The following is a 12,673-nucleotide window of genomic DNA, read 5'->3' as shown; positions in this document are numbered from 1 at the left end:
CCCCTTCCTCACTCTGCTCGATTTTTGTCTTCGCCCTATCGTCACCACTACACACAGGCTACAGAACTTGTACTTTAGTGACGGCGACGACAACGCCACAAAACAAACCGCTTAATGAGCAAAAACAATCGCTCGGCACGTGCGTTTCAAATATAATCAGTTGGTAAATTTCTTTGCCATCCTCTGCAAAACAACAACCTGAAATGACCAAATTTAATTTTTACTTGAACGCCACTCCCACCAGTTTGATTCCTGGCGAATCCTGGGTACTTCGCCGTTTCTGTTAAAGTTGAACGAGTTGAAATCATGGTTGAACATGCAATTTTAGAAACTTCCATTATCGTTTTACCCTTAAAAGTTCGAGTTTCGAATTTTCTGGCCAAAAACGGGCATTAAGCATTTAAACCGTTGCATCACTCACAAACCGGTCTAGGCGGGTAACCCTTGTAGCTCCTTGTAACATAACACTAAAAACGTGACCTTTCAGTTATCACAAGGTACGATCAAAAATTAAAGTCCCATATTGTCACAAATCACAAGACAAACAACATAAAACTCGAACACGGGATTAATGTTGCCACAATGTTAGGCTTTTTAAGAAGATTACGCCTTTTTTTTAATTTGTAAGACATGTTTCGATGTTACAAACATCATCGTCAGTTACAGAATATTAAAAAAAAAAAACCGTTAGGACTATATAACAACTCGCGAAACATGCATAATTAATTATGATTAAGTGATAAAAATAGAGAACATATTTCAGTGAGTAACAAAGCAAAGAAAATAAAGCCTAAAGCGTAAGTGCCAGGTTGAATGATGAACTTGTTGGTTTAAATTGGGCTTTTTCCAATTTATATACATAGCCTCCTTAAATTTAAGTTGAAATTTAGTGGGGGCGGAATCAAGGATTTCGAAACTCTGAACTTGTTGTTGTTGTTGTTTAGTGTGAACAAAAGGCCTATCTGTCACGATTTTTAGATCGGAACCATTTGGAACCGGTCCCGTGTGAACATAGCCTTAGATACTGTGCGCACGTGAAAAACGAGAAGAGACTCCCCGCCTTATTATAAGAAAAGCTTAAGCAGCGACGACAATAACACCAAAGAAAACGTCACTTGAAAATAACTTAACTTATTCGAGTTTCGAATTTTCTGGCCTGCTTTAAACGTTACGGGTATTCACCTTTCAAACCGTTGCATCACTCACAAACCGGTCTAGGCGGGCAACGCTAAGAACTTTACCTTTCGGTTATCACAAGGTACGATCAAAAAAGTCCCATGTCGTCACAAATCACAAGACAAACAACACAAAACTCGAACACAGGATTAATGTTGCCAGAAGCGTTTTAACCTTGAAAGTGCGTGCATCGATACTTTTCTCAATATCCAGTTTTCAAGCAATCAGGCAAGAAATTCGCACCATATTGTTGTGCAAGAATGTCTGCTGCAAAAGGCGAGGTACAGGCTGTAAATCGAAAACTGCTTCAACGACTTCTTTTTATTTTAGTTAGTTTTTTTCCATAACTTGTTCCTCTTTGTTATTGTTTGTGCAGATTGTGAACCAAGACGAAATCCCACCCGAAACGGTGGAAGAGGAATCGAAAACAACAACTAAGTCCAAAGGTAAACTGTAAATAGTTTTTAAAAGCAGAGGAAAACGTCAGGAAAGATAATTCCTAGTAGCCACACATCGACATTAACAAACGACCCACAGAATCCTCTGGGGCTCTGCTAAGTGCGTTACCTACAGTAGAAATTATTATCAACGACTCCTTCTGAAAAGCTGGTTTACTAACTTTGAACAAACGTCACTCAACCGTTGCCTACAAGAGGGGAACATCAAGTTGGGGGATTCTGAACTCCGCAACACCGCAAAAAAAAAAAAAAAAAAAAAAATTGACAAATACCTCAATATCGCAAAAAAAAAAAAAAAAAAAAAAAATGCCAAATATGGCAATACGTCCAATACCTTGTCAAAAAAGTCGATAAAATACCGAAAACGCTACTCTGTTCGTTAAATTTCGCGCAAATATCCACTTAGACTTTGTTTTTCGAGTGTTAAGGCAAGTTAAATTCGTTTTAGCAAGATGAGTAACGACCGGTACTAAAGCAATAGCAGTAGCTTGTTGGTTAATAATGAACAAAAATCAACTTACCTTTATTGGCTTCACTTTTCTAATCAGTGTGATGGAACGAAGTGCAACACCGCAAAAAAAAAAAAAAAAAAAAAAATTGACAAATACCTCAATATCGCAAAAAAAAAAAAAAAAAAAAAAAATGCCAAATATGGCAATACGTCCAATACCTTGTCAAAAAAGTCGATAAAATACCGAAAACGCTACTCTGTTCGTTAAATTTCGCGCAAATATCCACTTAGACTTTGTTTTTCGAGTGTTAAGGCAAGTTAAATTCGTTTTAGCAAGATGAGTAACGACCGGTACTAAAGCAATAGCAGTAGCTTGTTGGTTAATAATGAACAAAAATCAACTTACCTTTATTGGCTTCACTTTTCTAATCAGTGTGATGGAACGAAGTGCAATTTTTCGCTTCCAAACTCAATGCTAAATGTTCATCAGGAATTTACATTCTGGAGAGCCGAGTGTCTTGGTTACTGGCGTCATTTACGTTAATGCGTTTTGGCGGATGTTTCTACAGACAACAGCGTTCTGGTGCACTGTAAATAGTCTTGACAAACGCCTTCTCTATTAGTGGTCCTACTCGCGCAGCGTCTACGTCTTTCCTCTCTTTTTCACAGTCATGCACAGGGTATTTTGTGAAGGAACAGAGGTCTAGGGAGTAGCACATTCATTTCCTTATAGACCTCATATAAAAATATCTATGTGGTTCCAGCTGCAACCTTCAATTGTTATGTGATTGTGTACTTTACTGAAGGATCTTGTCGAAAATGCAAACTTCTCTACAAGCCGAATTGTATACAATTGCTTGTAGAGACAATTGTAGAGACAATTCCAACTTATAATTAGGAGACGCGGCGGCCTAACGATTAGCGCACAATTGCCCGGTTCCGGAGTACTGGTCGAATACTGTGTTGTGTTCTTGGACAAGACGCTTTACTCTCACAATGCGGCTCTCTCCACCCAGGTGTACTGATAGGTACTGGACTGCGTCAGTACCGTGACTTTTAATTGGTTGTTAAAACGATCAAATTGTTATCACGTTTCATGTAATATGACTAACATAAACTCGCGTGACGGATTAGAGGATCTTAGAGCTGTTTCGAAGCGTTTCCGAAACGACAAGAAACTGAAAAAGGATCAAAAAGGGTCGTAAAACACTGGAGAATAATTTTTGATACCGACTAAAACGTTTAAAGACTCGAATCCCTTAGGTTTTGAGAATACCGCAATACCGCAATTTTAGATATCAATTACCGAAAAACCACATGAAAAATTGCCCAATACCACAATACCGCAAACCCCATTGCCCCCCTCCTACAACTACTTGCACTTAGAAACAACTTATTGACAACATCAACAAAACAGACAAACTGATAGACAGATTTACTAACAATAGACCAACGGACTTTTGACTAACAAAAGACGGGTCGAAAAACAGCTAGCCTGTTCCAGGCTCCTAGAGAGAAGCGCGAAGGAGAGGGCGAGGGGACGAAAACGAGGGGGGCTGGGGAGAGAAAAAGAGGGGAAGAGAAGAGGAGCCTGTAATCATTCTCTTAAACACCTCATGCCGGTATACCAGCTTCCGGTATACCCTCTGATTGGTCAGTTTTGACAGTTCAGACATCACTCAAAAGATATCGCGAAAGAATCTGAAAGAGTCAAAATGGCGAGTGTGTCACACGCGCGTGGTTTTGATGAGACTGAGTTTAATTCAATTTTAGAGAATTGTCTTCGAGATTTTCCGCAAGTTAAAGTACTCAGGAATGAGCAAAAAGCGTGCCTTCTCAATCTAGCTCGTGGGAAAGACGTTTTCGCCATTCTATCCACCGGTTTCGGGAAGAGCTTGATATTTCAACTGTTTCCTCGAGTCTCGAGTGCTTTGTGCTCAAGTGAAGTCAAGCCGTTGTCAACCATTATAGTGGTTTCTCCGTTGGTTTCAGTGATGAGAGATCAGGTCGAGCAGTTAAAACAACTAGGGTTCTCGGCCGCAGCAATAGGAATTGGCGACGAATGTATAACAAATGCTATAGCTCTCGAAAGTAAGAGACAACAATGATAAGCTTTGAAAGACGAGGATCTGTTAGACACTCCGGCATATCCGTGATAAACAAACATCCTGCGGCAGTTTCAATCTTCCCGCAGTGATATGCAATAGCATAAGCATGAATTCACGAGTAAAGAAATCCACGGATCCTGTATCTTCACAGATAAAATTTATTTAGCGCTACCTGAAATCTTGCAGTTAATCCTATCCGCTAAACTTTAACAAATGCCACCACAGGTAGCCCAAGCTCGAAATATGAGCGCTAGTTACGCAACGGTTGAAAAATATAAGGATTTGTATGGGAAATAAACGGTTTATTTTAGAGGCTAAAAATATGAACGAATTCTTAAATAAAAATCACCCACTTTATTTCTCTTGTGTATGTTTTGCCTGCTATGTGGTTTTTAGGGCGATTTAGCGCGATTCCAGTGAGTTTTAGTTCCATCGCTCTCTCTCTATATATCCTTTCCCAAGTGGGAAAGGATATATAGAGAGAGAGCGATGGAACTAAAACTCACTGGAATCGCGCTAAATCGCCCTAAAAACCACATAGCAGGCAAAACATACACAAGAGAAATAAAGTGGGTGATTTTTATTTAAGAATTCGTTCATATTTTTAGCCTCTAAAATAAACCGTTTATTTCCCATACAAATCCTTATATTTTTCAACCGTTGCGTAACTAGCGCTCATATTTCGAGCTTGGGCTACCTGTGATGCCACAGAGCTAGCATACACAATGGCATATCAAAATCTAATCCTAACGGCTCAGAATAGTCAGTAAGAAACTCTCCATTCAGTATATATGAGAATTCCCCCTCACGATCAAGATAAACACTATTAAGCAGAGCGGTCGCATCACGTTTTGATCAAAAGGGAAGAAGCTCTTATACAAAAGGAGAATCGCTTAAAGACATGCTTGCATTGTAAAAGCTTTTATCAAAACAACGCACACACAGTGGGAGTCGTGCAGGTCTGTCAACCGCATTTTAACATATTTAAACGTGCCATAAATTCTGGCCAGGATCCTCGCACAAATGAGGCAGCTGACGCTGGAAAGCTCTTCGTTTCTTAAAAGCTTGCGAAGATACAACCAAGCGAAGACACAACATCTGCCAACACTAGAGTCTCGTCGCTCGATATCATAACGTCGCGTTCATAAGTTCCTTATTTCGAACGGCGTTGAACAAGTACACCCGGGGAACTTTCGTTCCAAGACACGTCAAATTTTTTTGGCAAAATCTACAGGATTTTGAGGGTTGAAATCTCAAACCCGGAGAACCTTTCGGTGTCCGCGACATCGAAGCGATGTAAGGACAACCGCGCGAACTCGAGAACTGGCGTGAGTACTCGAAACCCGGACAATGAAAAGTTTGACATTTTGACATGTTGACACATTTTGGAAAAAGTGGGCGGCATGAGGTGTTTAAGAGAATGATTACAGGCTCCTCTTCTTTCCCTCTCTTCCTCTCCCCCACCCCCGTCGTTTTCGTCCCCTCGCTCTCTCCTTCGCGCGTCTCTCTAGGAGCCTGGAACAGGCTAAAAAACAGCAGTCACTTTTTACAGTCTCCACAGCCAATAACATCACGACTTACTGATAAACGACCAATAACATCTCGGCTTCGCTGACCAATCAGGACAACAACCAGAGAAATTTATATCATCTACTGACGTTCCACACTCTGAAGGTGACTTCCGCTCGGGTTGTCGATCGAAATGTCAGTCAATGTCACCTCAAACAGTCCTTCTCAGGACTTCACTCACTCGTATGATCATAATATAATTTACCTATACATGGTAATATCATTGTTATTAGCCTTAACTTGAGTGGTCCTAAGCTCACAATCGTCGTAGAACTTGTCCTTGCATACAGAACTTTTTGTAACAGAAATAAAAGTGTCAAGAGCCTCACCATCAAAGGTGAATAACATTTGAGCTTCTTCATTGCGTTTAAAACAAAAATGACGTGTTAAAGTCGAACTAAAAATTAGCACACTCATTGTCTTGTTTCATTCTTTTCGTTTTTTTAGGTCCGTTAGCAAGGGTATCCAAAGTCTCCGGAGATTTGCCTGCAGCATTTTTGATGCTGGAGAATATAAAAATGCCGGACAACGTAGGGTGTCTATCCAGCTACACGTTTGTAGAAGATAGGGGGTCCATAGGGATAAATTAGTAGTTTGAATGGCATAACATGCATTATCGTTACCTTAAAGAATTGATAATTTTTCATGGAAATTCCCGCCGTAGTTTTAATCGAACAGTCTTAAGCACGTTAGCATATTCAATCACAGGAGCTTGTAAAAGAAAGATTGAATGAAATTAAAATATTCTAGTTACGTTTTCGTTTGCTGTTGTTTTGTATCCTGTCACATTTGCGTCCAAGATGGCAGACCCAAAAGCACAGCAGTCGTGTGCTAGCTCTTTTATGCCCGAGCGGATCTGTGACTGATTGTTTAAAGAGTGGATAATGTTCTGATCCACTTTGTTAGTCACTATCCGCAAGGCCGGATTAAGATGTAGGAATTTCAGTGTAAGCCTATGAAAACTAGAACGTGCATGTTGTCAAAATTGTAGAGCCGGGTTCCACTGTATGTGCAGGGAAAATGTTCACGCCAATCAATCTTGTAAAAAATACAGATAATCAATAATAGTTTTATTCAGTTGAAAATGTCTGATGAAAACCTATTTCATTTTTCTACGCACTTTTTACGTTCGTTTCGTCCGTTATGTGACGGTTTTCTTCCATCTCTTTGATCATCATCCATTCTGATAACACTTTCAGTTATTTTCTACCCGTATGTATCACTATATTTTCCATTTTACCTCATTGTCTTGGCCGAACTTCCATTAATACGTCTTGTGCCCGTCTTTATACTATAGACGCATTTTTAATACCACACAAACAACAAATGTTTGCCCAAGTTCGTCTAGACGCCGTAATGTGTCCTCTAGAATAAAAATAGGGATTGAAACGTTCGACGTTGTTGTGAGGTGAAATTCACGATTCTATCAAATGCCTGGCACATGGAACAGACGATGACATTGTGAAAAATGCCCAACAATGCACGGGGAGGATACTATCAAACAGTTATCTACTTTTTTTTTTCTCTACTTTTTGAGAAATATCTTCATGGCTAGTTGAAAAAGAGATTTTAAACCGAAGCGCGTTAAAACCACTCGTTTAGAAACGATATATTGACGACATATTTTAGCAGTTCATTGAGCAAGTAAACAAACATCACCAAATCTATTTGCGAACTGCAGGAGTCGCGTTGGCCCGTCAACACTTTTTACCCGGCAGGAGGGGGGGGGGGGGGGAAACTCATATGAAAGGGGCGGGGATGCTCGTCGGAGATTTTCAATTAAACCCCTAAAGGAGGCAAATCTGGCCATGGCCCAAACTTTTCTGACCCCCTAAAAGTAGGTAAATAGTAATTTTTCGCTTGCAACCCCAAACGAGACCTTCACGGCTAAATATATTGGCGTTTTGCCCAGAACACCTGAGTGAGCCAAAATCAAACAAAATCCCCTAAGCGAGACGACGAGCATGCCCGCTCCTTTCATATGAGAGTCCCCCCGCGACTTTTTAACACTGGAGCCCCGAGAGGAGGACTCTCATATGAAAGGGGCGGGGATGCTCGTCGGAAATTTAGAATTAAACCCCCTAAAAGAAACCAATCTGGGCGTGGCAAGAGCTTTTTTTGACCCCCCAAAGAGACCATAAAAAACACAGACCAATATATATTTTTATATTACTTCGCGTGCAACACTAAACGAGACCTTCACGGCTAAATATAATGGCGTTTTTCCCAGAACATCCTAAGTGAGACCAAAATGCGAAATTTACACCCCTAAGGGAGACGACGAGCATGCCAGCCCCTTTCATATGAGAGTATTCCCCCCATGACCGGAGCCGAGCATGTGCTCTGACTGCTCTCAGAACTTTCAGTGGCAACTGACGAGATTCATTTAGAATCGAAACTGCCGTCTTGCCCAAGAATCAACACTAAACACTTGTCAGAAGAAATCGCTGAAGCATTCTAGAGACTCGCATGACAGTTATCGACTGTCTTAGCTTTTAATATCTACCGGATGCGGGCTTACCCACAAAAACATACTTATTTGTCTTTCAGTCATGAGGCAACGGAGCTGAAAAGAACAACTGCAAGAGGCCAAAGCTCTCGAAAGCAAGAGACAACAATGATCAACTTTGTAAAGACGTGGATCTATTAGACTCAGTCTCATATACGTGATAAACGAACACCCTGCAATCTCAATGCAGATAAATAGCATGACCATGAAATCACGAGTTATGAATTTCAAGGATCTTATGTCTTCATAGATGGCAGTATTTAGCGCTGTCTCCTAAAGACGCGGATCTATTGAACTCTCATATACGTGATAAACGAACATCCTGCAATCTTACTGCAGATAAGCATGAAATCACAAGTTACGAAATCCACGGATCATATGCCGGCTTCATAGCATTTATCTTGCAGTTAATCCGAGCCGGTAAACATGAAACCTCAACAAATGCCACAGAGCTAGCATACCCAATGGCATATGAAAAACGTTTCCAACGGCTCAGAATCAGTGATCGTTAAGAAAACCTCCATTCAGTATATTTGAGTTTTTCCCTTCATGATCAAGATAAGCTAAGGTACCGTTGAAGGCTTTATTACAGGTCTATTTGCGAACTGCATGCAGGAGTCGCGTATGACACGCAAGACCCACGCAGTTGATCGCGCGCGCCGCATCGGCCTTTAGCCTTTTCATTTGGTCAATGAGAACCAGTTCTCTCTAGCCGCCCAATTCTGATAAGGCGATCTAAGTCTTCTCGCTACTTATACCTTTTATTAAGTTGTTCTCTTTCCACCTGAAAGTGCTAATTCTTCGATTGGCTAACCCCTCAACTGGGCAGCCATTGTACTTACATTTAAACATTGCTTCCAAAAAACTTCCTAGAATAATGAATCAAGTGTTTACTGACGTCTGATGGTGCAATCAAAAATTGTATTGGGGAGAGATATAAACAAACCTAACATTATTGTACAATCCTAGATATACTAAGCTATATAAAATGTTTATTCCAATACCCACTATTTAATTTTTACAGATTGTGTATTACTTTATAGAGTTTATTCCTGAGACTGGCCGGGTATGAGGGTTGATCTACATGTATTTGAGCTTCTCAAATATTTTGAGATGTTGAAATGTCACTACAAACTTAAATAACGTGTAATGGCACTAATCTAGGATGTCTGGAACAACTGCCAAATGATTGCATTTTAAAACATTCAAATATAGAAGCCGATTTATTAAAAAAAAAAAAGCTCTACTAGTGAACATCATTTTTGCGAACTGAATTTGTTCAAACGTTCTTTTTTTCGGCTAACCTGGATGGACTACAACAACAACGACAATAACAAAAGTGTTTATAATTGTAATAATTTTTGAAGGTACTTTTTGTTGCAATAAACCCAAAGCCATACTCTGATAATAAAGTCTGAAATTTTGATAAAAGCTGGTGATATGGTAAGGAGGTGTTTTCATGATACCACTACGACTTCCAAACTGGTACGACTTTATCCCAGTTGTAAAATCTTAATCGGCTTCTGTATCAGTCAAATCCTGTTAACCATATCAAGCTGAAAGTACTATAAAGTTTACCGAGCTCTTTCAATAACATTTATAGAGTGCATTTCAGCTAGTTTTGCCTTTTATGCTAATGTGGCTCAACATATAAACAAAGTACCCGCTACTCATTTACATGAGACTGGTTCAAAATCTCACGTGAGTACGAGTCAAGCCAGTGTGAGCTCGACTGTTGTCTTTGGAAAAATGAATGAAGGAGCCCACAATTAAGGCCAAAAGCTGAAAGGTTAGGAGACAAGCCTTTGAAATATTATGCTACAGTGAAAACACTTGGCGCCCAGAACAATTTGATGATAAGAATATATGTAGGGTAGGTAGGTGGGTACTAGGTAGGTTGCCTTTATTTATACACGATGTATATGAACGGCTGAAAGCTTGTGGGGTCGTGTACAATACATTACTACTTAATTAAATACAAGTAGAACTAAATATTGCATACAATTAAATGCAGTGTAAAAACATATTATTATGCTATCAGTGCTACTTCAAACAGATTAGCTTACATTCAAATAAATACAAAATCTTCAAGTTCGAAGCCAGCGGTCAAGGGTAATAATACGTTGAATTTAACGGCCTTAAAAAGTTCCGAAGTTTTGAGCTTTTTAATTTGGCAAGATTATAATGGCTTGTATCAACAAGATCAGTATATTTGCAAGTCAGCATGTTCCAAAATACAGAGCCTCTGTGTACGACAGAGTCCTTCATCAGAAAACGTGTATTAAAACGTGGCACCAGTAGTGAATCGCGTGCTCTAATTGAGTATAAAATATTACGCTTCTTCGCTATACAGTTGCTTAGGGTAATAGGAAAAACACGAGGAAGAGTATTTCATCCGATTTTCCAAACACCGACGAGTGGGTTGAAAAAACAAGCACTGTCAAGCTTTTTAAGAGATCTCTCCAAAGGAAGATGATACTGGAAAACTCTGTTGCCAAATATTTTAATATTGACTATACGTATCAATTTCTTTACTACAACAAGTAGCCCTAACAACGTCACCTTCGGTCACGCTCGCATAATGCTAGCATTTATGTCTCACAAAATAACATTAGGTCTTGTAACAAGATTTCTGTGTGATCACTGTTATATTGGGTTATTGGGTTCACCATAATAAGATCGAAGGGCACCAGGTCGCCAACTTCACCGAGATACCGACGGCACCGCCTCCATAAAATAGCTATTTCGGAACCTTATTATGAAAGCGTGCCTAGGGAACCTCACATAACGGACAAAAATAAAACAACTTTGCTTTTTTATTTTGCTGGTAAGATTTTGTTCATAACTTCTTCAGGGCCCCATCGACGGGCCGGCAAAAATTGCAAAGCCGACTGTATTTCAAGTCGTCTTGCGGGGTATTGGGAAAAGTTTTCAATCAGCAATAACCGCGCCTCGAATGAACCTCACTGGCTACGGTAATGCCACTGCGCAAAGGTGAACAGACTTTCATTGGATCACGGTTTTTTTCGAATGACTCATTCTCTCACATGTGGGATGTATAAGAAATTATAACGAGTCTTGAGTCTACGACGACACTTCGCTGAGTTTTTCCTAGGAAATACAGAAATCTTTAAAAATAACAAGTTCGAGGATATTAAAGCTAATGCTCCCAGTGTGTAACATGCTTAACAGATATAAGCATACGCATTGAATGTTTGAATGACTATTTAGACGGTTGTCCGATGGACATCCTAGTTTTCACAAAGAATTCACATATACTTGTTAACAAAGATCGCAAAAGAAATTATGCTGAAACATTTTTCAAACTTATGTAACTATATTCCAGATAGGCTATCAAAGACTTCTAGACCTACATTGTCTCTAACAAGGATGTCCCACAAGTGAGAGAACGGTGGGTTCCTTTTTAACCTATGAATGGCATTAGCTCAAGCAGTATTGGTTATGTGCTTTTAAATTTCTCCAGTCAGGCGGACACGCCCCGCAAGGGCGAATCTGCCGTTTATAAAGCCCAAGACAAATTTAAGAGAACGCGAAAGTAAAACTTATACGAAAGATCGTTTTGGTGTGGCAAGAACGCATCAGGAAATAAATCGGAAACCCATTAGAGTCGACGGGACTTTGCACAAGTGTTTATGTACTGTTATCATAGCAACCTTTTGCCTCCTTTGTTTTTCAACTTGTTTTTTACAAACAGTCAAATTCATGGCTATAGAACACCAGAACTGCCAACAACTATCACGTGCATCATTGCCGAACTAATCTGAAAAAATTCACAATTCCTTAGCAAGGCCCAAAAATCTGGAATTCCCTTCCCGTTACAATCACTTCTCTGACAAATTTTCCCAACTTTAAGAATAAACTGCTAGAGTTTTGAAATAAAATAATCACACTGAATTGGCAAAGCCGCACACTTGTTGCACAAACTATGTAAGCATATATTTTTAGGTACGAGGTGGCCTTAACTATAAGCCTGGTGGTTTCTAGAGGTCACCTTGCCATACATTAACCACTCAATTAATTGTAAATATATTAGAGAAAAAGCAAAATAAACGCTGAATCTGAATTATAAAAATTTAAGGTTTAATAAATTTGTAAATCGCTTTGGACAGAAGCAGGTACAATTAACAATTGGTTCATCAACTAAGCTCAGCTGTACGAGTTTGATTCTCACTTCAGTAATCCTGAGGTAAAGTTGTTCCCATGGGATGCTGAAAAGTCCAGTCAACAATCCAGTAAGGTTACAAACTTAATAGCATGCTACAGTTGTCACAAAAATGAAAGATCGAGCGAGCTGAATTTGGTCATTAATTCATTGTAAGCTGACTCAGGAAAGCTGGTTTCCTTGATGTTCGAAGCAGGCGGGGTTGGGGGTAGAAATCGT

General features: G+C 39.6%; 2 long non-coding RNA genes and 1 other non-coding gene across 5 annotated transcripts in view; 2 read left to right on the top strand and 1 right to left on the bottom strand.

Annotated features, from left to right (window-relative positions):
- The window catches only part of LOC146478098 (uncharacterized), a 46,854-nt gene extending 40,067 nt beyond the window's left edge, over positions 1–6,787 (top strand). For all 3 annotated transcript variants that reach the window (XR_014865249.1, XR_014865245.1, XR_014865248.1), the window contains exon 4: positions 6,513–6,787. This is a non-coding gene — a long non-coding RNA (uncharacterized LOC146478098). The remainder of the gene's footprint in view (positions 1–6,512) is intronic.
- Positions 1,288–6,515, top strand: LOC146478099 (uncharacterized). The gene is made up of 3 exons (XR_014865255.1): positions 1,288–1,457; positions 1,553–1,622; positions 6,210–6,515. It is a non-coding gene; the product is annotated as an uncharacterized LOC146478099 (long non-coding RNA).
- A 4,341-nt stretch (positions 6,788–11,128) lies between the features above and the next one.
- On the bottom strand, positions 11,129–11,267 carry LOC146478097 (U4 spliceosomal RNA). The gene has a single exon (XR_014865272.1). It is a non-coding gene; the product is annotated as a U4 spliceosomal RNA (small nuclear RNA).
- Between the last annotated feature and the right edge of the window lie 1,406 nt (positions 11,268–12,673).

This window comes from Pavona decussata, unplaced genomic scaffold (assembly GCF_977016875.1).
Source record: "Pavona decussata unplaced genomic scaffold, jaPavDecu1.1 SCAFFOLD_67, whole genome shotgun sequence".
Lineage (NCBI taxonomy): Eukaryota > Metazoa > Cnidaria > Anthozoa > Scleractinia > Agariciidae > Pavona > Pavona decussata.
This window is presented reverse-complemented; position numbering and strand designations above follow the sequence as displayed.